At 37.0% G+C, this 23,430-nt stretch overlaps 1 pseudogene across 1 annotated transcript in view; it reads left to right on the forward strand.

Moving 5' to 3' along the window:
• Positions 1–17,814, forward strand: part of LOC307055647 (ferritin heavy chain-like) — a 61,151-nt pseudogene extending 43,337 nt beyond the window's left edge. Inside the window, exon 3 of the transcript in view lies at positions 17,216–17,814. The product of the transcript in view is annotated as a ferritin heavy chain-like (transcript). The remainder of the gene's footprint in view (positions 1–17,215) is intronic.
• The last annotated feature ends 5,616 nt before the right edge of the window (positions 17,815–23,430 follow it).

Below are 23,430 nucleotides of genomic sequence, written 5' to 3' on the forward strand. Positions count from 1 at the left end.
TATCATAAATGATGTTGAATTTCATCAAAAGCTTTTTCTGCATCAATTGAGATGATCATATGGCTTTTATTGTTCATTTTGTTAATGTGGTGTGTCAGACTGATTTGGGATACTGAAAAATCCTGGCATCCCTGAGATAAATCCCACTTGATCATGGTGTATCATCCTTTTAATGTTTTGTTGGATTCAGTTTGCTAGTATTTTGTTGAGACTTTTTGCATCTATGTTCATCAGTGATATTGGCTGGTAATTTTCATTTTGTGTAGTATTTTTGTCTGGCTTTGGTATCAGGGTGATGGTGGCCTCAAAGAATGAGTTCGGAAGTGGTATTTCCTCTGCAATTTTTTGGATTAGTTTCAGAAGGATCAGTGTTAACTCTTCTCTAAATGTTTGGTAGAATTCACCTGTGAAGCCATCTGGTCCTAGACTTTTGTTTGTTGGAAGTTTTTAAATAACTGATTCAATTTCAGTACTGATAATCAGTCTGCTCATATTTTCTATTTCTTCCAGGTTCAGTCTTCAGAGATTGTACCTTTCTAAGAATTTGTACATTTTTTTCTAGGTTGTCCATTTTATTGGCATAGAGTTGCTCATAGTAGTCTCTTAGGATCCTTCGTATTTCTGTGGTGTCAGTTGTAAGTTCTTTTTCATTTTCGATTTTATTGATTTGGGCCCTCTCTCTTTTTTTCTTGATGAGTCTGGCTAAAGATTTATCAATTTTGTTTATCTTTTCAAAGAACCAGCTTTTAGTTTCATTGATTTTTTGGACTGTATTTCATTTACTTCTGCTCTATTTTTTGGATTCCTCTCCTAAAGTAAAGAAAATATAAGCAAAAATAAACAAATGGGACCTAATTAAACTTAAAAGCTTTTGCACAGCAGAGGAAACCATCAACAAAATGAGAAGACAACCTATTGAATGGGAGAAAATATTTGCAAATGATATGACCAATATAGGATTCATATCCAACATATATAAACAGCTCATAAAACTCAACACCAAAAACAAACAACCCAATTAAAAAATGGGCAGAACTGAATAGACATTTTTCCAAAGAAGAAATGCAGATAGCCAATAGCCATATGAAAAGATGCCTAACATCAGTAATCATCAGGGAAATGCAAATATTGGGTGGGCCAAAAAGTGCCTTCAGTTATTAAGGAAAAATAAAAGACACATCTTTCATTTTCACCAAGAACTTTATTGAACAACATATTCACCCATTTGTTCCACTACCTTCTGCCATTTTTCAGGCAAATTCATGATTCCATCTTCCCATAACATTTTATCTTTTTGAGCAAAGAACTGTTCCAGGTGCCTTTTACAGTCTTCCGGGGAATTGAAATTTTTTCCATTAAGAGAATTTTGTAAAGACCAAAATAAACGGAAATCCAAAGGTGCAATGTCTGGTGAATAGGGCAGATGAATCACAACTTCCCAGCCAAGCTGTAACAGTTTTTGCCTGGTCATCAAAGAAACATGTGGTCTTGTGTTATCCTGGTGGAAGATTAATGCATTTTCTGTTGACTAACTCTGGATGCTTTTGTTGACTGCCACTTTCAGTTGGTCTAATTGGGAGCACTACTTGTTGGAATTAATCCTTTGGTTTTCTGGAAGGAGCTCATAATAGAGGACTCCCTTCCAATCCCACCATATACACAACATCACCTTCTTTGGATGAAGACCAGCCTTTGGTGTGGCTGGTGGTGGTTCATTTCGCTTGTCCCACGATCTCTTCCATTCCACACTGTTATACAGTATCCACTTTTCATCACCCATCACAATGTGTTTTGAAAATGCAACGTTTTCATTACGTTTCAGTAGAGAATCACAGGTGGAAATATGGTCAAGAAGATTTTTTGCACTTAACTTATATGGAACCCAAACATCAAAGTGAGTCACATAACCAAGTTGGTGCAAATGATTTTCAGTGCTTGATTTGGATATTTTGAGTATGTTGGCTATCTCCCACGTGGTATAATGTTGATTGTTCTCAATTACTGTTTCGATTTGATTGCTATCAACTTCAACTGATCTACCTGACCATGGAGCATCATCCAGCGAGAAAGAAATCTCCAGCACGAAACTTCACAAACCACTTCTGTCATGTTCAATCAGTCACTGCACCTTCTCCATACATTGCACAAATCTTTTTGTGCATTTCAGTTGCGTTTTTACCTTTCTTGAAATAATAAAGCATAATATGCCAAAAATGTTGCTTTTTTCTTCCATCTTCAATATTAAAATGGCTACACAAAAATTTACCAATTTTGATAAGTCTTTCTTTATATGCATGCTGATATGACAGCTGTCACATACAATCTCACAAAATTGTTTTGAAGAAAGTTAAAGACAACTAAGTGCTACTAGAGCCATCTTACAGAAAAAACTGAACAAACCTTTTGGCCCATCCAATAAAAACCACAGTGAGATACCACTTCACACCTGTCAGAATGGCTATCATCAAAAAGTCAACAAATAACAAATGTTGGTGAGGATGTGCAGAAAAGAGAACCCTTGTACACTGTTGTTGAGAAAGTAAATCGGTGTGGAAAACACAGTGGAGTTTTCTCAAAAAACGAATGGCAGAGATACCATGTGACCCAGCAATTCCACTCCTGGGTATATACCAAACAAACAAACAAACACTAATTCAAAAAGATACATGCGGGGCTTCCCTGGTGGCGCAGTGGTTGAGAGTCCGCCTGCCGATGCAGGGGACACGGGTTCGTGCCCCGGTCTGGGAGGATCCCACGTGCCGCGGAGCGGCTTGGCCCGTGAGCCATGGCCATTGAGCCTGCGTGTCCGGAGCCTGTGCTCCGCAACGGGAGAGGCCACAACAGTGAGAGGCCCACATACCGCAAAAAAAAAAAAAAAAAAAAAAAGATACATGCATCCCAATATTCAAAGCAGTGTTATTTACAATGCCAAGGTATGGAAGCAACCTAAGTGTCCATCAACAGATAAATGGATGAAGAAGATGCGAGATATATATATATATATATATATATATATATATATATATATATACACAAATATATATATAATGGAATACTACTCAGCCATAAAAAAGAATGACATTTTGCCATTTCCAGCAACACGGATGGACTTGGAGGGCATTATGCTAAGTGAAATAAATCAGACAGAAAGATAAATACTGTATGATATCGCTTATATGTATCATCTAAAAATACAGCAAACTAATTAACATAACACGAAACGAGCAGACTCACATATATAGAAAAGAAACTAGTGGTTACCAGACATGAGGGGAAAGGGGAATATAGGGGTGGGGGAGTGGGAGGTACAAACTCTTGGGTGTAAGACAGGCTCAAGGATATACTGTACAACACGGGGAATACAGCCAATACTTTGTAATAACCGTAAATGGAAAGTAACCTTTAATATTGTATAAAAATTTTAAGTACTTTAGCAAAATAATTTTTAAATGAAAGAATAATATGAGAATTTTAAACAGTGGTGATACCATATGATCTGTAAGAAGAAAATAAATCTCCAAAGAAATAAAAATAAATACATTATGGCTGCAACTAGAGAAAACCCGCATGCAGCAACAAAGACCCGACATAGCCAAAAATAAATTAATAAATAAATACACTTTTAAAAATAAAGAAATTAAATAAATAAATACATAAGACTTTGGAAACTGAGACATTTACCTCTTAAGCAGTAGGTGATTAACATCACAGATTTATATTTGTTACTCTATAGATCCAATTGCAATCCTTGATTTTTCCATGAATAATAAGTTAGATTTTTATCTCTTTTATGGTGCTTACAACAATGCCCATGAAAAAGCTGTTTTCTAAAGATTTGAATTCATCTTGGATTATTCTTTTATCACAGTATTTTTCATGACAGAATTAATTGTTCTAAACATGTTTATTAACTTGTCAAGGGAATATTTATCATTTCCTTTGTTAGATGTAGCGGAATGATGTTTTCTACCTAACTAACAAGTATGCCTTAGTTTCTCCTTGTGAATGAGGAACGATAAATGCCTCTTTTTGCCTCTGGCTCTTCCTCTGTAAACTGGACACAATATATATTCTTTCTAAATTTCGTATGAAATCAAACAAATGGGTTATTTGTAAATCAATATAATTTATGTAACATGGTTTTGCATGTTATCTGTCTCAGAATAAGCATCCAGTATAATATTGCTATTTCATACAGTATAATTATAATTAGAAAACAGAAGTAAACTATATTCAACGCATAAAGGGGAAGCAAAAGTCATAGAGATCTTCTTATATCTCACAAATATTTTCATTTATTTATAGGAATATGCTTTAAAGTCTCAAGACATTTAGTAGATTTCATGTTTATTTATATAGTAAGAGAATTTTCATAAGGGTATAATTTTAGCTTCCTTACTTAGAAAAATTCTGAGGAACTTATATAAGAGCCAATGTTTCAACCATTCCCTTTAATAATACTGTAACTAGCAAGCTAATGAGTATTCACTTATCTAAAATATCCTAAAGTTCAACTGGGCAGCTTCAAAATTTTTCATATGACTGTTGATTAAAACTTTTATTTGTACCTTGTATCCATTTCATTTTTTTTACTTTCCAAAAGAATATATTGTATAAAGGACTCATATCTAGGATATATAAAGAACTCTTAAAACTCAACAATGAGAAAACAAGCAACCTAACTTTATATATGTGTGTATACACACACACACACACACACACAATCTATAAGAACAAAAGAAAGAAAAATACATATACACATATTTTTACCAAAGAAGATATACAGATATACAAATAAGCATATGAAAAGATGCTCAACATCATATGTCATTAGGGAGATACAAATAAAACCACAATGAGATATAACTACACACCTATTAGAAGAGCTAAAATCCGATAACTGACAATACCAAATGCTGCTGAAGTGCAACAAGAACATACATTCATTGCTAGTGAGAATATAAAATGATACAGTTATTTGGGAAGACAGTTTGACAGTTTGACAGTTTCCTACAGAGCTAGGCATAGTTTTACAATAGGATCAGGCAATCATATTCCCCAGCTAATTGAAAACCTATATTCACACAAAGGCCTATACCCAAATGGTTATAGCAGCTTTTTTTATAATTGTCCCAAACTGGAAATAATCATATCATATTATCCTTCAACAGGTGAATGGATAAACAAACTTGGTATTCGAGATGATGGATACTTCAGGGGATAAAAGGGAAGAAACTATAGATTCACAGAACAACATGGATGAATCCTAAATGCATGTTGCTAAGTCAAAGATGCCAAATTCAAAAGTCTACATATTGTATGATGCCGTTTATTCAACATTCTGGAAAAGACAAATTGTAGGGATGGAAGACAAATCAGCATTTGTCAGAGGTTGGGAGTGAATGACTACAAAGGCCACTCACAGAGAATATTTTAGGTTGATGAAACTGTACTGTATGGTACTAGGCATAAGATACATGACTACGCATCTGTCAAAACACGTAGACTAGTACATCAAAGGGTGAACTTTAATGTATGCAATTTTTAATCAGAGTATCCTGGATGTAATGCATACTGTGACAAATAAATTTAACTGTATTCCCAATATATGATAAAACGGCACTGAAGGGGGTGGAGAAAAAGGAACTGACATAAGTGACTTTGGAAAATGATGTTTTGATTGGTAAATCTAAGACTAGGTGCAAAAATAACTGTACATAAACACAATTTTAGTTGGTAAGTTTGCTTCTCACAGGAATACAGTTAAGAAATATGAAAACACATTTACACTAGTGTAGAACAAATAAGTAAATAAATGGTAAATAATTTGAGTCAGGTTTCTCACTGTTAGTAAAAGAAGTTACAAATAAGCAAGAGGCAAAAGCTAGAATGAACCATGTGATACTGGATTAGAGTCAGACATTAGTATGAACTCACGTTTAGTTTAATAGGTATAGAGATAGACACCTATAGAAAGGATTATAGATATGTGTATACATTGGTTAATATACATGCGTATATTCCATAACTCTGCGGAGAGACTAGAAACAATGACACCAAGTAGCAACAAACACATCTAGCATCCAGGCCTTAGTTTCTAAACATGGTTCTCCAAAATAACAAAAACCAGACATCCTTGGAGAAATGACTAATTCTAGGCCTGGGGCAATGAAAACACAAGGTGAGCCTGGAGCATTATGTAGGGCCAGGAAATAAGGCAGCACTCAAAAATCAAAAGGATAGAGGCAGATCAAAGGGACACAAGAACCCAACTGAAGGAGCACCTGATGGCCTAAGCTGGAACAATTTGAGTCATTAAATTAATTAAACTTTAAAGTTATAGAGAAATATAAAATAAATATTCATGAGTCCATACTGATAGAAATAACTGAATACATAGATAAATGGGGAAAAAGGTACAAATCTTTCTTACAAAGAATTTCAAATAACATATGTAAATACTCTTCCCTCCAGGAGATGGGGCTTAAACTCCCTCTTAGGAGTATTGGCTGGATTCCAAAAAATAGATTATGGAAAGGGAACAATAGTAACTTCACAGTGAAGAAATCTGGCAGACCTCACCTTAACCAAGTGATCAAGGTTAACATCACCAGTAAGTCATTACTGACACAAGGTGATGAGAAAGACATTTCACCTCTATGGTAATCTTCCCCCAAACCCCAAAAACCCTGGTCTGTCTAATCATGAGAAAAACAGCAAACAAAGCCAAATTCAGGGCCATTCTACAAAAGCCTGGCCAGTACTTCTCAAAATTATAAAGGTCATGGGAAACAAGGAAAGGCTGGGAACCTGTCAGAGACCATAGAAGAGAGATTATAACTAAATTCAATGTGATATACTTGATTAGGTCCGAGAACAGAAAAAAGACATAATTGTAAAAAAAAAAAATCGATAAATCTGAATAAAGTCTGGAGTTTAGCTAAAAGTAATGCACCGCTGTCTTTTTAGTTTTAACATATGTACTACGTAAAATAGTAACATTAGAGTAAGATGCGTGAAGAGTATATGAGAACTCTCTGTACTATTTCTGCAACTGTTTGATGAATCTAATATTCTCAAAAAAAGGTTTAGTTTTTGTTTAAGTGCATAGTTGCATTGCATTATGATGAATCAACACAGAATAGCTATTAAGCATAGTAGAAACTGTAGCTCCTGTAAAATGCAGATTTGCAAAACCCCCTCTCTCCATATAAATTGTATCAGAATTTTCTAGAAATGGAGCCAAGAACCTGCATTTCATATAGCTATAGGTGAATCTTATGCACACCAAAATCTGAGGATTCCATTTCTAGAGCCCTGTGCCTTTTATAGTCCCAAAAGACTTTTAAAGGCTTTAAAAACCAAAGTAGTAATGGTATTATCCAAGGTAACCAAATTTGAAGAAAGTCAAAATTCAGCATATGCAAGATAGTAAGGAAAGATAATATGTATATAACTGGTGGGCACACAGGATAACAGGGTCATGATAGTTTGGCAAGTGGATTCAAAGTATGGTAAGTATCCAAGTGGCAGCTGAAAGACTAAAAGTGGAAGCAACTTGCTTATTCAATCAACCCTTCCTGGGTTGAAGAAAAGTGATATTGCTATGGAGTGCAGAGAAATTACAATGGGCCTGTTCAATCAATAGGCAACAACTGCCTTAGTATGAAGTGATACTACTCCAAAAATGAATAGTGCTGTACTGACAACCAAAACCAACACCACCAAGCTAATAAACAAATGCTCAAGAAAGTTGAAAGGCTCTGACTGGAGTGTTCTATAATGAACAGATGAACAAGGGAATGAGAATAAACTATGAAAATCAACGTGATGAAACTCACTGGTTAAATGAAGCCTAATTGGTCTCAAGTATGACATCCTGTGTGTCTCTGCCCACCCTCAGTTGCCTACCACATTTACTGTGGTAGAATTCATGCTGGCTCAGGGCACCATTTTTGAGCCCCAACAGATTCAAGTAGTCCACAACCTTGCTGCCTCCTCCACCCACACAGCATATGCCAGCCCTCCTCTGATACCCAATCACATTCCCTCTGAATGAACCCACTTCGGCATTCTTCTGCCTGCATCAGCTAGCCCTCACTCATGTTTACCATTTATGATGGTTAATTTTACATGTAAACTTAGTCTATGGTGCCTGGTTCTTTGGTCTAGAAGCTGCTGTGAAGGTGTATTTTAGATGTGATTAATTTGTAAATCAGTAGACTTTGAGAAAAGCAGATGATTCCTCCATAGTGTGCTGGACGTCATCCAATCAGCTGAAGGCCTTCAGAATGAAGACTGAAGTCCTCCCATGAATAAAGAACTATGCCTCCAGACTGAAATATAGAAATTCTGTCTGAGTTTCTAGCTTTTGGACTCAAGACTGCAACATGAACGTTTACCTTAATTTCCAACCTGCTGACCTACCCTGCAGATTTCTGACTTGCCAAGCCCCACAGTCACATAAACCAAAGCCAATAGACAATTCCTTAAAAGAAATCACCCCTCCCCACATATATACATTTGATCCTTGGACAACATGGGGGTTAGAGTGCAGTTAAAAACTGCATGATCCGGTTCTGCGTCCGCAGATTCAACCAACCACGAATCGTGTAGCACTGCAGTATTTACTGAAAAATATCCATGTATAAGTGGACCCACACAGTTCAAACCCATATTGCCCAAGGGTCAACCGCAATACGATAGTTTACCCTATTATATAAAATACAATAACCTATTATATATCCAATACAATCCAATATAATATAAATATCCTATTAGGTCTGTTTCTCTGGAGAACCCTAACTAATACACTATTCTGATCATTTTTCTACCAGTAACACTGTAACCATCTTCTCTTATAATGAAATACACTGCAGCTATTTTACCACTGCTACACCCAATGATATTTTTTCTTAGTAAGGTATGATATTTAGATAAGTTATAATCAATATATAGACTGAGAGATTCCCATTTTGTTCTTTGCACCAAATAGCATAGAATCAATATTCCATATCCTGGCTGAGTATCAGAATCACTTGTGGCACTTCTTAAAAGTACAGTTGATCCTTGAACCACACGGACTTGAACCGGGTGGGTTCACTTAATCTACAGTACTACTCACTCTGGGGTTGACTGAATATGAAGATGTTCAACCATAGATACAGAAGGCCGATTGTAAAGTCATACCTGAATTTTCGACTGTGTGAGGGTCCACACCCTTAACCCCAAAGTTGTTCAAGGGTCAGCTGTACATATGCCAGAGTTCAACCCCGAACTTGCTGAATCAGAATTTCCTCAACTGATTTTGATTCACAGCCAACGGCTGAAATCCCTGGGCATAAAATCATTTGACCATAGTATCTGCAACAGGATCTAGTCCAAGGTCACTTTTTTAAATAGAGAACTTGAGGTTAAGGGAGAATAAATTACTTATTCAAATTCCCAAAAAGGGTAAGAATGAACAGTATCAGGCTGCTATGTTTTTCATATTTCTCTAAAGTACCTTTTATTTTCTTATATAGACATTTCCAGAAAAAAGATAACAAGTGGCATTCCAATCAGTGCACACAGTTATGCATATCTTATCATCTGATCCACAGCTCCAGTTCACTAATATAGATAAATTATAATATTTAGAAAATAAAAAGAGGCAGCTGTATTTTATAAGGTAGTTCATGCCATGTACACATCAAACTATCTGGTATATAGTTAGAAGACCTTGTAAATAGTTAAAATCTTGGCTATTAATTGTGTTGTAATAAAACTTTGAGGACATGTAAATGGTACTATGTTATGTTTGATGATTTAATCAAAGAAGGGTGACCTCACTTTCCTAGTGATGGAACTTCGGTAGATGCATTCAAAGAGCTAACATAAATCTTAGCTTATTTTCTAGTAGCTAGCAAAAAACTTCCAAAATCACTTCATATTGTGGATATGAAAACACAAAATAATCAATAACCTCAGTTTTCCACCGCTGACTTCTAACACTCCATGGCTTCTAATACAACATTTGTATTTTTTAAAGAATTAAAAATTGACAGAGTATATACATACACAATCAGCTAAGATGCATGTTTCCACTAATGTCTACTTTACCTAACTAACGTCCAATATTGGAAGGGTAGGCAAAAATATTCAATATTATTATTATTTTTAAATTATACCACTCTAACCCTAATTATAAAATACAGAATACTATTTTATATTAATAATCATATCTCTTTATAATAATTTACTACATATATATTCATACTACAATCCACAGTAAGGTACTAATTTTAGCGAACATTAACATTAGTGATCAAAGCTCAATATGTACGTACGAATCTGTGCACTCCATACATACATACACACAGAATGGTTTTCTAAGATGTCACTGAACGTAGCACAAAATGTGAATTGAGATGTTATTTTGTAGAGAGTTCTAATATTATATTATTACCTGTTTTCTCTTGTTCATTTGACCCAACAGCATTCTTTTGCAACAAGATAGTCTGAGGGATGCTCTACATCATCCAGCTATGAAACAGAGTTTTATAAACCCAAGTGTCCCATAGAGACATTTACTCCAATGAACTGGTATAATTCAAAATGTAATCTAACCAAACATGCTTCATAGTCTGGCTAGGAGAAGCAATACCATGGTTTATAGAATAGTGTCTCTGGAAAGAAAAGGAAGTGGACTCTTGGTTCTGCATAAAATCTTGTTAATCCTATTTCCATTCCCCCCTCCTACATTTGTAACAACTGAATAAACTGATTATGTTTTTTTATCTTGTAGCTGCACTCTCTGTAGACAGACTGATTAAAATACTTACATTGATGTGATCAATACAGTTACCAATCAATAACGCTCCAGGAATTGATTTTTATAATTTGAGGAATTCTGCACCTTGATTCATTTATATGCTATTGTCTTTTTTCTAAAAATTAGGGATTGTTAATGTGGAAAATAAAAAAAAGGATTAAGGGGGAAGGGCCACGAAGGGAAAATTGCAGTTCTCTACAGCATAACTGAGGAATACATGTGATTAAGGAAAAAGTGATGATTTGGGGGGGGGGGGAAGCGTGGATAATTGATAGAGAACTCGTGAAAGAGGGAAGCAATTGTGAATAGATTATTGTGGATGTGGAACTGACATTTCCAGTTATCATTACTGTTTTTTGTCCTTGACAGTTAAGATCTGAGCAATGTTAAGCAATGTTTCAATAGCTGCATGTATAAGAAAATAATATTCCCGCCACCAGAAGCTGCTCTAGTACAGCTTCCCCCTTCTACTCTAGGCCATGGACTCTACCACACAAACACTCAAAGGCAAGAGTGTTATCCCTTAAAATTGTCAGTAGTTCTCTTCCCCTCAACTCCCAGTTCCAACAGCCTCTTCCCTTTCTAATGGGCTGCCTTTAGCCTCACCTTCCTTCCCAGATCCAGCAGTTACTCCACAATAGATCTGCATTGCACGTCCTGTAAAGGAATGCAAGGTTTTGTCTTGGCGTTCAGTCTCTCTTCCAAGAGATACACACACACACACACACACACACACACACACATATAATGTATAAATTCATATTACTGTCAATGGTTTCAAAGAATCACTTTTCTGGCAGAAGAAAATCAAGGGATTACATTACTAATGGAGCATTGAGTCATACAGCTGACAGTATTTGGCAGATTATTAATGAGCCTTTAATCCTGGCTTGTTTGTCATGTATGAAATCAGAACTTAAGAGCACCATCTACATTAGCAAAAGCAGGTTGATAATCTTTCTATTTAAAGAATGTATGCCAATCTTTTAATTCACTTTATAATAAATGAGATTTAAAATCATTTGGGCAGAAAGTTACTAAATATCAGATATTTCCTAGAAATTTGAAACTTTAAATAGGTTTAACTGACCTTAACTACTCAGATATATTTGGAAAACGGCAAAAGACTTCAAGAAAATAAGTCAAAAGGACATTGTTTATTTTTCATGTATGAACTGAAATATAAAAAACTCAGAGGAAAAGTAATAAATGTGAATAATACACAGGAAACACTTTACAAAACATTTACTTTGGAAACCGTGCTTTTTGCTGAGTTTAACAGTGGTTGGTTGAGGTATCATATTTTTATAAAAAAGGAAATCAGCAAATAAGTCATTGAGAATATGGTATAAAAGTTCAGAAAATTAGGGCTTCCCTCGTGGCGCAGTGGTTGAGAGTCCGCCTGCCATTGCGGGGGACACGGGTTCGTGCCCCAGTCCGGGAGGATCCCGCGTGCCGCGGAGCGGCTGGGCCCGTGAGCCATGGCTGCTGGGCCTGTGCATCCGGAGCCTGTGCTCCGCAGCGGGAGAGGCCACAGCAGTGAGAGGCCCGCGTCCCACAAAAAAATAAAATTTAGAAAATTAAAATGTGAGAGCACATTACTCATGTCAAATTATGAAGAATAATGATTACATTAAATACAAGCTTATTAACACATTGGGTTAATAGTATAGTAAGGTATGGAATCATAAGGAACATTTTATTAGGATTTTGCATTTTTTTCCTAACTTGTATGGAAAAACTTACACTTGATTTTAGTGAAACAAAGTATCTACACCTTCAACCGAGACATTCTGGATTTGTAGGTTGACTAACACCATTCCACCAAAAATATTTTCCCTAAACCTAATTGCTATGTAGGAAAAGGTATGAGAACGTCTGTAGCAATTTCTGGATCTGTGACAATAGTAGTAAAGATTTCAAACAAAATATTATTGAATATATATGAATATTTCAATATATATATACATATTCTATTATCAACTCATTAGCATCTAATTTTACATCCATTCCATATACATTCTGTCAGTGAACATAGTGAACTGAAACCGACTCTAGGGCCCATGAGATTAAAGTCAACGCCTGTTGCAATCATTCAGCATTTAGCACAAAGCTGGAATATATTAGGTCCTAGATAGTTATTGACTAGATATATGGTGTGTCCATGCCATTCTAATTCAGTGTTCTCTACCTGTATTGGTGAATTCCATGGATCTGTTCTTGTGTTTACATCCAAATGAAAAACTCCTGGAAGCATTTTCAGAATTATCTGGATCTGTCTATAGCTCAATGCAGCAGCACAAACTCACTGTCCATGCCTGCGTGTGTGTTTTGAATCACACTGAGTGTGACTGCTGCTAGGCTGGCATGTTCTAGTGTAAAAAGGACAACTGTCGCATGTCCACCCTTATAGTCACATTTTACCAGCTGCAAACACTAAAATTTCCTTTTAAAGTGACGACTGGGAGGTGAAAAATAGTTTAATAGAATGAAACTCAAAGGGAAGAGTGTTATCCCTTAAAATTCTGTCAGTAGCGCTCTTCCCCCTCAATTCCCAGTTTGAACAGCCTCTTCAGTTATTGAAGTTACTGAGGCTTTTAACGGTATTTCATGAAATCAACAAACTGCATCAGAATTACTTTTCACAAACTAATAAAAAAGAACATGGACAGACAATATTTGAATGATGACTTCCACTACCTGAAAGCAAAAGTACATTATGAATCATCATATGAGCTAAAGTATGTCATGTCTTCAGTAAAGAAGGGTGGTAGAGCGCTAAGATCTTTCACGGATGTCGGGACACAGACACGGCGCACTCGAAAGGAAACCTGCATCTCGTCAACTAGTGTGTTCTCAGTGACAAGGGACTGTGTTTAAGACAAAAAGCATAATCGGATGCATAATTGGAACTTCCTAATTTTAATAGTTTTATAGTTGTATTTGCATATATTTACAAATTGTTTGGTTTACAGTTATAAAAGCATACCAATTTCTATGCCTGGTTTTATGTTTATGCATATTAAATTAAAATTATAATAGTAATTTATCACCATTGGGTGTCTTTGATTTTTTTTCCTTCTAAAGGAAATAGAGTTTAAATATATATTCAACATCTACTCCCACTCATTTTTTTAATTTGGAGAAATAATGAGACTAAAGCTTTTCATAGGCCACTCAATATTTTAATTTCTATTTTTGAGCCCCTACTATGTGAAATTTAGCATCACAAGTTGAACAGTCTTTGTTCTAATGGAGCTCATGGTCCAGCCAAACTTCCCAAACTACCTAGAGAGGAATCCAATTCAGAGTGTCACTCTCTGCTATTTATAAGCTCTGTGTTTGATCATGTTACATACTGTAATTCACAATTTCTTTATCTGTAAAATATGGGTAATAATAATCAAATCTAATCCAGTATCTGTAATAATGAGGTAATGCAGAGTGAACAGCCCAGAGATATAGAATATTGATGTATCACTTTTCACTACCTCTCATTAAATGATTTATTTATACGTATGTATACACACACACACACACACACACAAAACACAGACAGTGAGATAAGCCACCAACTGCTGCTACTTATGGTCTACTTCCTTAAGATTATACCATTGATCCTACTTCATCTATTAATTTTCAAAGAAGGAATTATATGTAGCATTTACTAGCACTTAGCTACAAAAGAAATACAAATATGAGGAGCTTATAGAACAAGTTTTTATGTTAGTACCTATAAAATACCTGTCATATAATAGGTGCTCAATAGAAATATGCTGAATGAATGAATGAGAGCTAATCATTGACATGGAGTCAGAACTTATTGTCTAATGCCAGTTGTGTAACTATTAGTTCTGTAACATTTGTAAATTAATGAAGGGAACTGAAAGTCAAAACAGTTTTCGCAGATTATAGCATGAGAATTTTTATTTGTTGACTCTGCATTTATCATGAATAATACTGTGATAGCTAATTTTTATATGTCAACTTCAAAGGGGGTACCCAGATATTCAGTCAAATATTATTGTTTGTGCCTGAAAGGGTGTTTTTCCATGAGGTTAACATTTGAAATAGTAGACTAAGTAAAGCAGATTGCTTTCCTTAAAGTCGATGAGCCTCATACAATCATTTGAAGGCCTGAATAAAATAAAAATGCTGACCTTCCTCTGAGTAAGCGGGAACTCCTCTTGCCTGACTGCCTTGGAGCAGGGACATTGTTTTTTCCTGCCTTCAACTTGAATTTCCTGGGTCTTGAGCCTCCTGGCCTTTGGACTGGACCTACACCATGGACTCTCCTGGTCTCAAGTACGGCAACTGCAGATTTTGAGACTTGTCAGCCTCCATAATCACGTGAGCTAATTCCTTATTTTATATAATATACAAATATATCTTCTATTGGTTCTGTTTTTCTGGAGAATCCTAACATAATACCAACACTGACCACAAACATTTCAAAGAAACCTTCATCTTATAGTCCTAGATTGATATTTTAAAAGACATTATCTTAGCACAGACCAAGTTATAAACTATAAAATTTGATTATCTAATTTTTTTTAATTTTGGGGGCTTCCCTGGTGGCACAGTGCTTAAGAAACTACCTGCCAGTGCAGGGAACATCCGTTCGAGCCCTGGTCCGGGAAGATCCCACATGACACGGAGCAACTAAGCCCATGTGCCACAACTACTGAAGCCCAAGCACCTAGAGCCCATGCTCCGTAACAAGAGAGGCCATCGCAATGAGACGCCCATGCACTGCAACAAAGAGTAGCCCCCACTCATTGCAACTAGAAAAAGCCCACATCCAACAAAGACCCAATGCAGCCAAAAATTAAAAAATAAAATAAATACATTTAAAAAATAAAATTGTAAATTTTTCTAAAAACATGATCTGCTCTGAAGTTTTTTCATTCTGTGTTTGTATTTAGCTTTACATTCCTCATTAAAGAAAAACTGGATGCAATGTTTTTGTTTAGATATATGTATATTTCCTTCATGGAAATTTGAGGTTCCAGTTCATGCTAGTTTATTGATTTCCCTTAAAACAGTTAGATTTTAAACCTTAGGTTTCTCTCAGTTATAACATGTATTTTAACATTATCTTCTAACCTAGGGAGTAATGATGAGGGATAAAAAATCTGAGAAACACCATTATCACCCCTTAGTACACATAGAACCATTCAATAGTATTATTTTAATATTTGAAGAGTAAAGTTGTCCAGATAAATTAATTATTAAATAATCTTGGGACACAAGGAGAAAATGTTCTACAAAATCAAGATTTCTTCTATTTAAATAGATTCTTCCAGTGAAGTCTACAATGGACTATTCCCAGGAAATTTTTGAAAGACTGCAATTATATTAAGACTAAACACTGGTGTTAAGCAAACATAGAATACAATTTTATCTCACTGAGAAACTGATCATGTAGTTCTTTTCCATCTCTAATATATGATCCTATCATTAACATCAACTTATCAAATAGACATTGTTATTATTCTATTTCTTTATAGACCCAACAATTAAATGCCTCTAAAATTGCTTAGATAAGTGTACAAAGTGACAGTTGATATTTGATCCTTTGCTTCCTTCATAAACAATGATTATAGCACAGCATGAGCTTTCAAAGAGAAATAAAGGGACCCCCCCAAAAAAGTACATTAGTCAAAGTCATGGTAATAAAACTAAGTGAAAACAGCTATTTTATCCAAAAACTTTAAAATCATTGAGAGCACTTAAAACAGTCCATCACTCTTTCTTGTACCTTGAGAACAGAGACCATGTCTGATTCTTCTGTGTGTCTCCAGAGTCAAACACTGACACATATTTGGAATACTGTATAGAAATGGCTGTTGAATTAATTAATTATAAATACCTAGATTGGTCTTATGTCTTCCACTATAACATCTTTAACTTCTAAGAAAATATTGACTTTTTAATATCATATACATGTGTAATATCTTATACGTATTTACTGGAGACAATAAAGGGAGAAAAACAGTAATTTTTTGTTTTGTTTTGTTTTGGTCTGCTTCTCCACTAGAATACAAACCTCATGGGAACAGACTTTGTCTCTCTTTGTTACTAATATATGCCCAAATCCCATACCAGTGCCTGGGCCATATTAAGTAATCAATAAATATTTACTGAATGAATGAATGAAAGATAATTTGAGATCAATGGTATTTCCTACCACTGTGGCTCATTCCATACAACATCATTGAGGGGTTAAAAAAAAATGCTTGCTGAGTGGCAGTGAAAGGACAAATGAGGCTGGAGGGGATAAATACATCCACACAGTTAAGCTCTTTCTCTAAGAATACACCTAAGCCTTTTGTTTTCTGACAAACAAAAGAGAAGTCTGCACTTACCCAAGACGAAGGAAATTGGTATATCACGTGAAAGGGACTCCGAGACGGGTACCGCAGGCCCCGCGGCTTCGCCTTCACCTTGGCCTTCACACCCACCACGCTGCCCACGCCGCCCTCGCAGGTGCGCCAGAGCTACCACGCCGACTGCGAGGCCGCCGTCAACAGCCATTTCACCCTGCAGCTCCAGGCCTCTTTCGTGTGCCTGGCCGCGGCCTTTTACCTCCACCGCGACGACGTGGCCTTGAAGCACTTCAGCCGGTTCTTCCTGCGCCACTGTGGGCCCAGGGCCTGAAGCGCCTGCAGAACCAGCGCGGGGGGCCGCCTCAACTTCCAAGACATCAGGAAGCCAGTCAGTGGCGAGTGCAAGAGCGGCCTCAAGGCCATGAAGTGCCCCTTGTTCCTGGAGAAGCAAGTGACCCGGAGCCTGCTCCACTGCACCAGCTGGCCACCGACAAGTGCGACCCCCACCTGCTCCACTTCCTGGCAACTCACTACCTCAGCCAGTAGGTGGCGCTCATCAGACAGCTGGAGGGTCATGTCACCACCCTGAGCATGATGGGGGCCCCAGGCGTCGAGCTGGCAGGGTAACTCTTTGAAAAGCTCACCCTGGGCGACGGCGAAAAGAAGAACTGAGCCTGGACTGGACTTCCCCAGAGCCACGGGGTGACCAGAGCCCTGGTCACCATGCCTGCCATGCAGACAGCAAGAGTGCCCTTGCAGAAGAAGTTCACTTAAGTTTTGGTTTTGGTTTTTTTTTGGCAACAAGGGCAGGACTCTCTTTTCCTGGACTTTATTTTATCACTTAAGTTTTTTTCTTCCAGTTTTTCCATTTCTTCCAATAAAGTTATTGGTTCATAAATAAATAAAGGTCTCTGGTTGATTCATGTGGGCAAATCTCTCATTTTTTAAGTTTTAAAACAGGTATCCAGGAGTTTCTGAACACAGCCATACCCCAACCATATGCAGCTCAGGATCTCCACAGTGGGAGGGAGAAGGTGTTCCATGGGGCCCTGGAAAACACAAAATCAGTCTTCCCCTTATAAATAATGTAGGTATATGGGGGTAGACTGGGGTGGGGTGGGGTGGGGTGAGGTAGGGGTCCCTGGTGAATGTGGGTGCATGTGCATACTGAAAGTATAGAACCATAGCCTGAAAATCATGATTGCAGTTGCCTCTGGGGAACAAGTGAAGGGAATGGGATTGGGCAGGGATTAAAATAAAGGGTGTCTTCAGTTTCACCTGAAATGTTTATGTGCATTAATTATGCAAATACTAATGGTTAAGTATGAGTAGCAAGATGGGGGGTGGAGGGGTGTGGAAGTCTGAATGGTGGAGTATCTCTTTGACAAGTTCACTCCGGGCAACAGTGATAATGGAAAAATGAGTGTTAGGCTGTCTTGCTCAGAAACACGGAGGTGACCTCCCATGGTCACCACTGCCTGGCATGCATGTTGTAATAACAAAACATCTACTTATATATGTTTTCTTTCTTTGTATCATATGTATATATGCATGCTTGTGTGTGTGTGTGTGTATACATATATATATGTATAAACATATATATATATATATATATATATATATATATATATATATATATATATATATTTTTTTTTTAACTCCAACAAGCAGCAGAGCTCATTTTGAAGTTCATTAGGAAGACGCCCTTTGTTGAAAAGCAGTTCGGCGATCACATTACTGGAAATGATATAGCTGCTTCCTAGACCTTTCCTGAGCCTGGCTGTATTTCTGCCCTTGGGTTTCACATATCCAACTTTGATTTAGTTTTTGTTATTTGCTACCAAGAGAACCTAAGCTAATATGTCTTATTATCAACACACTTTTACCAGCCTCCACTGTATTTACACTAGAGTAAATAGCTCTTCTAGGGTAGTAAATGACATTTTCCCCTTTATCCCTACTACAGAGTCCACTGAAAGGAAAAAGGATCAAGGGTGGAAGGGATCAAATAAGAACAATTTCCCAAATGGAAATACAGAATACTGAAGCCTGCTACCATATGCATCTCTTCTCACCTAAAAGTGTTTTCCTCATAATTTACAGAATTTTAATTCCTTAGATCAACCTTCCCAAGACTGTGTTCAGTATCAGCCAGTGCCTCCAAAACATTCACAAGTGTTCAGTGGAAAACTTGTATTAATCGAATTAGCAGGATCTTTTGTTTTGTTTTTTCAGTTTTTGTTTATTCTAGGAATTTTATGTCTGATGTAAAAAATATACATTTTGAATGTATAACGTGGGGATAAAATATTCAGTGTTTCCCAAACATTCTGATCATGGGATTCTTTTTCTACCAAATCTCACAGAACAGTATTCCAAAGAAAATAGCTTTGGAAACAACATTAAAAGGTCCCACTGTGGGCTTCTCTGGTGGCGCAGCGGTTAAGAATCCATCTGCCAATGCAGGGGACATGGGTTTGATCCTTGGTCTGGGAAGATCCCACATGCCGCGGAGCAACTAAGCCCATGTGCCACACTACTGAGCCTGTGCTCTAGAGCCTGCAAGCCACAACTACTGAAGCCTGTGCACCTAGAGCCCATGCTCCGCAACAAGAGAAGCCAGCGAAATGAAAAGCCCATGCACCACAATGAAGAATAGCCCCCACTTGCCGCAACTAGGGAAAGCCCGCATGCAGCAACAAAGTCCCAACGCAGCCAAAAAATAAAATAATATAAAAATAAAGTAAAAAAAAAAAATAGGGCCCTTCGTGTGTTGTTCCAGAAGCACATACCTGGTAGCTAAACCTCATTCACTTTCACTTAGAGGTCATTATGAGGAACGGGAACCTTTGCTGTGAAGGTTTCAGCACAGTAAGCTTTAGACAGTAAGTGTAATGCAGGGCCCTCACCATGACAGTGGGTAGATATCACACACATCCATTTTGTTTCCTGATAGGTAACTCCCAACACTGTATTTTTCCATCTGTTCTAATTTACATTTCTAAATGAATGGTCTCTGGGAATGATAACATTGATGTTTCTCCAGCACGTATATCAAAGTCAAGAGAAAGTTTAAGGCTGCTAAGTAGTTTATATTCTTCACCTCCCTCTACCTATGTATTCATCTCACCAGCAGCAGAATTCTTCATTTATTTTCCAGACTAGATGGCTGAATTTTGGTCAGTAATACACCTTTTGGTCAAAAACAGTCTGTGCCTGCATCTTTTTGAAAATAAGATGACTGTTCCTCTCACCAAAGCATGCTGAAATTTCTCAGAATTCAGACATTTAACTAGAAGAAAAGAAATAAGGCATACATACTACAAAACATTGTATTAATAAAGTCCAAGATTGTTAAATAAATATATAATAAGTAATGTGTTTAATGTGGAGCATGTTTTTCCTCCAGTAGAGATGATCAACATTATTCACATCATTATTTGATTTTTGAATGAGCACCTTATGGCAATGCATTCCTCTTTAGGTTCAATGCAGGACTTATCAAGTTTCTCTCCAGCCCTAAAATACATGATGCAATTCTATAAATTGAAACTGCATTATTCCCAAACAATATAGTGGGCATGAGACAATATCAAAAATCTTGTATATTTTTAAAATTTAAATGTGTTCCCACAACAACCCTTAGGTATCAATTCTCATGACACCTCCACTGAATTTGATAAGGTGTCTATTTTATTCCCAGGCAGATTCAGCGTAATACAAAACTATTATTTTCTCAATATGAGAAATATTCTATCACATTAATACACGATTATATAAGGCTGGAAAATAAGAAGGTGATTAAAGTAAGCTTCTCAACAAGAATACTATTTCAGTCTGGCCCATCTTATTAACCACAACTTTCATTTGTCTACTGTTTGGCTGATTAATTCGATTCAACAGGCATTTACTCTTTTTTTTTTAAATAAAGTCCAATATTCTCGACTGTTTATTCTATTTTATTTTATTTTATTTATTTATTGGCTGCGTTGGGTCTTCATTGTTGCGCATGGGCTTTCTCTAGTGGTGGCGAGCGGGGGCTACTCTTCGTTGCACTGTGCAGGCTTCTCATTGTGGTGGCTTCTCGTTGCAGAGCAGGGGCTCTATGCATGTGGGCTTCAGTAGTTGCAGCACATGGGCCCTAGAGGGCATGGGCTTCAGTAGTTGCAGCATGTGGGCTCAGTAGTTGCAGTGCACAGGCTCTAAGGTATGTGAGCTTCAGTAATTGTGACTCACGGGCTCTAGAGCGCAGGCTCAGTAGTGTGGCGCCCAGGCTTAGCAGCTTCGCGGCATGTGGGATCTTTCCAGACCAGGGCTCAAACCCGTGTCCCTGCACTGGCAGATGGATTCTTAACCACAGCACCACCAGGGAAGTCCCAAGCATTTATTCTTAATAAATGAGTTTCTGCTGGGGAATCAAAGTTAAATAAGACATGTACTTGGTCCAGTTAAACTAGATATATTAGCACTTTGCCAATTTTCTAAGAGTAAAATACAAGTCCAATATGAGGTTATTTTAAGAAACAATTAAATCAATAGTACAGCTAGGGAGTGTTTTCATTTATTACTCTCCATTTTAGCTTTATAAAGAGGTATGCTACCCAGTCATTTAACAAACTCACAAATGGTAATGCGGCAATTTTTAATAAGTATGAGAAATAATGTAGGCCAGATATTCTTCCTCTCTGAATGGTGGACTCTAAATGAATCTAAAGCATCATCAAAAAAAGTAAAATAAATCAAAAACAAATGAAGCATCATCATAATGACCATCATCTGGGTAAATTATGCTGTCGAAATAACATGTTGAGGAACTTCCTCTTCCTAATAATAAGGAATGTTACCTGATGGAGAGAGAGAATTTGGGGAAGAGCAATAATACAACATGATCAACAGATTAAATTTTAGCAAACAAGGACACTCATTTGTTTACATATTTTACACTGCTGTTGCCTACAGACAGAGGAGGCACCTGAAGGTATATTTTACTAGTGTGGGTCACATAGGAGTCTTCTAAGGAACTGGTTTAAAAACATCATTCCAAAACTAGTAAAAAAAAAAAAAACTTATTTCCACTGTAGATTTGAACCTGTAAGTAATCTATAGGTAAATGTAATCTAAAAAATATTAGGGCAGCCTTAATGGCAGTTCTTTATATAAAAAAGAAACACATACTTGCTGAAAGCTTTTACAGCATCACTAGCTTGCATCCAATAATAAAAACAGCCTACACTTTTTATTTTTACATCTTTATTGGAGTATAATTGCTTTACAATTTGGTGTTAGTTTCTGCTTTATAACAAAGTGAATCAGTTATACATATACATATGTTCCCATATCTCTTCCCTCTTGTGTCTCCCTCCCTCACACCCTCCCTATCCCACCCCTCTAGGTGGTCCCAAAGCACCAAGCTGATCTCCCTGTGCTATGCGGCTGCTTCCCACTAGCTATCTATTTTACGTTTGGTAATGTATATATGTCCATGCCACTCTCTCACCTTGTCACAGCTTACCCTTGCCCCTCCCCATATCCTCAAGTCCATTCTCTAGTAGGTCTGTGTCTTTATTCCTGTCTTACCCCTAGGTTCTTCATGACATTTTTTTTCTTAGATTCCATATATATGTGTTAGCATACAGTATTTGTCTTTCTCTTTGTGACTTACTTCACTCTGCATGACAGACTCTAGGTCTATCCGCCTCACTACAAATAATTCAATTTCGTTTCTTTTTTTTTTTTTTTTTTTTTTTTTTTTTTTGAGGATGCCACATGCCTTTTATCATCTGGTTTCCCAAGTCATACTGTCACCTCCTCTGCATTCTACTTTTTTTTTTTTTTTTTTGGGTGTGGATTTTTTTTTTATTAGTTTCTGCTTTATAACAAAGTGAATCAGTCATACATATACATCTGTTCCCACATCCCCTCCCTCATGCATCTCCCTCCCTCCCACCCTCCCCATCCCACCCCTCCAGGCGGTCACAAAGCACCGAGCTGATCTCCCTGTGCTCTGCGGCTGCTTCCCACTATCTATCTACCTTACGTTTGGTAGTGTATATATGTCCATGCCTCTCTTTCCCTTTGTCACAGCTTACCCTTCCCCTTCCCCATATCCTCAAGTCCATTCTCAAGTAGGTCTGTGTCTTTATTCCCGTTTTACCCCTAGGTTCTTCATGACATTTTTTTTTTTTAATTCCATATATATGTGTTAGCATACGGTATTTGTCTTTCTCTTTCTGACTTACTTCACTCTGTATGACAGACTCTAGGTCTATCCACCTCATTACAAATAGC

This window comes from Hyperoodon ampullatus (assembly GCF_949752795.1).
Source record: "Hyperoodon ampullatus genome assembly, chromosome: 7".
Lineage (NCBI taxonomy): Eukaryota > Metazoa > Chordata > Mammalia > Artiodactyla > Ziphiidae > Hyperoodon > Hyperoodon ampullatus.